At 39.4% G+C, this 2,424-nt stretch overlaps 1 protein-coding gene across 1 annotated transcript in view; it reads right to left on the minus strand.

The window, feature by feature from the left end:
- The window catches only part of LOC103131850 (E3 ubiquitin-protein ligase HECW1), a 49,205-nt gene that overhangs the window by 12,702 nt on the left and 34,079 nt on the right, over positions 1-2,424 (minus strand). The window lies entirely within an intron of this gene.

A 2,424-nucleotide genomic window follows, 5' to 3' on the forward strand; every position in this document is an offset into this window, starting at 1 on the left:
CAGTGTAGTTGGCATAGCTACCAGTGATGGCAGATAACCGGTTTCTTGTAATGATAAGTTGCTTCTCCACCATTAGCACATTTAGCAGTGAGTGAATGAGGCTAATTGACAGTGCTAAGAGTGGCCTACTGGTTCTGATTGGTTGTTTTGGTCAGAACGGTGCATTACTTTAACCAGTAATAATAATTCAGGAAGGAGATGGAGGAGATTGATTGTTTTTACAGATTATCTGTCTCAGAACAAACTGCTACGACATGGTGACAGCTTTAACAAATATGGAGAAAACATATTTTTTATTAAAGTTATGTACTGCAGCTTGAATAAAATGTAAGTACATAGCATTTTTCAGAAGTCTGGATTGCTTTGTGTAGTTGCACATTGCTTTTGCCTGTTGCACATGGGGAGAGACATTTCAGTAATCTAAAACTAATAGAAAAAAAATGTAAGACACCTACTTGCATCCTGGATGTGGACTATTGGATGTAAAATTCATGATCAGTAAATATTGTACGGCACCAAAACCATTTGATTAACAGCTGACCGCACTGACTGGCTCGTGATTTATGTCACTGAAAATGGCAAACAACATTTAGCTGTGGACTACGGACATGCCATCTATCAGAGAGCTGCTCAGTGTGGAGTTTATTTATGAGTTTAATCAAGAGCACCGGTGGGAACACATACTGTAACATTTGCAGTAGAATGACTGAATTAGCAGCGCTGCAATCTGGCAAGCATCTCTTAATATGGACAGTAATAAAGAAGAGAGAAACACTGCAGATTTGGTCAGTTTTCTGACTGTTTTGTGTCAACAGTGTGAAACACTGGAACTAAATATTAACTTCCATCCATCCATCCATTTTCTATATACCCTTGTCCCTTAGTGGGGCCAGGAGGGTTGCTGGTCCCTATCTCCAGCTAACATTCCGGACGAGAGGTGGGGTACACCCTGAACAGGTTGCCGGTCTGTTGTAGGGATAATATTAACATATGAATTAAAAAAAAATAAAGTTTATGCATGGCTAAACTTTATTATTGGTTGCCATCTTTTGACTGCATTACCAAAATCCAAAAGGTTGCACATTTAAAAAAATAAAGTGCCAGACTGTAATTATATGCATAGTAAAAATAATCAACTGATCTGAGCTTTTATCATTATGTTTGGGCCAGCAATTAATTTTTATAAGGCAAAATGCAATATCTGGATTTGTTTTAGTCCATCTGAACCAGAACCTCAAGGTTCTACATTACCGAGTGTCTGCAAACATCAGCAGAGAGTTGACCACAGCTTCTGCTGCTCATGTCCTGCCCACAATTGCGAGGAACAGAGCACATAATGAAAAAGCTCACTACATGGGGTAGGACCAACTGCACACTAACAGAACTCTGTGTTGTTAGTTCTACTCCTGAAGTAGGTATGAAAATCGGAGAACAGCCGGGCTGAGCCTCGCCAGATTTGCTAATGGAAAATTAGCAAATCTGGCGAGATTTGCTAATCTCGCCAGATTTGACCGAGATTTGACCGGACCGAGACTTTACTGTTTAGAGGTGGGCTAGTGGAAAAGTGTCAAGTGAGTACAACCTTTCCATGCACCAAGTTCATCTAAATTCATTAAACTAAGAAAATGACTTGATTAGCATGTCTGATTACAGATGTATATCTTTAAGAAGGTTGTTTACATAATACATTTTAGTTGATGCTGGCAGATGTGTTCTAACCTGACCAAAAACTTCCTCATTCACAGTGAAAGTGAGGTCCAAGATATCAGTGATGTCATTGTCTTTCATCCACTGGAGAGACTGGTGGAACTCCTCATCCAGGTACTCCAGATCAGACAGGTCTGTGGGCCTGCAAGACACACACAGCTCAATCTGACAGTCCACACTGCTGCAATGGGCTATCTGCATTACATATGTGTGTGGTCTTGGAAAAAAGGGAAGTTCAAATGAACATTTTCAGCTTTCCACAGCTTCTTTAATAAATACTTAAGCTCTAATAGATAGTTAAAAAACTGACATGTATCACTTTGTCAAATTCCAAATCTACCATGAGGAATTGCTACAACTCCAAAAATGGGAAGTTTTTCATATATATTTTATATTGGTACATGTTGAATCAAAATGACACATGGATGTTGTACTGACAGTCTGAGCAGAGCCTTGTAGAAGGGTCTGGTGAAGAAGGCATCCAGCAGGTACTGGTGGATCAGAGCCAGGCCCAGAATACGGCCACTGAAACGGAACCTGAACCAGACACATTAGATGAAATGAAAAAGTTTTTGTATCCAGATAATTGTAATTTGATGGTATAAAGAAGGGAAGTTACAAAGTAAAACACCAACATCACATCTGACTGGTCATGTATGTGTTGTATAGAGGACCGTCATTCAATGTTTACCTTCAAATGTTTTCACATTTTGTTGT

This window comes from Poecilia formosa, unplaced genomic scaffold (assembly GCF_000485575.1).
Source record: "Poecilia formosa unplaced genomic scaffold, Poecilia_formosa-5.1.2 Scaffold855, whole genome shotgun sequence".
Lineage (NCBI taxonomy): Eukaryota > Metazoa > Chordata > Actinopteri > Cyprinodontiformes > Poeciliidae > Poecilia > Poecilia formosa.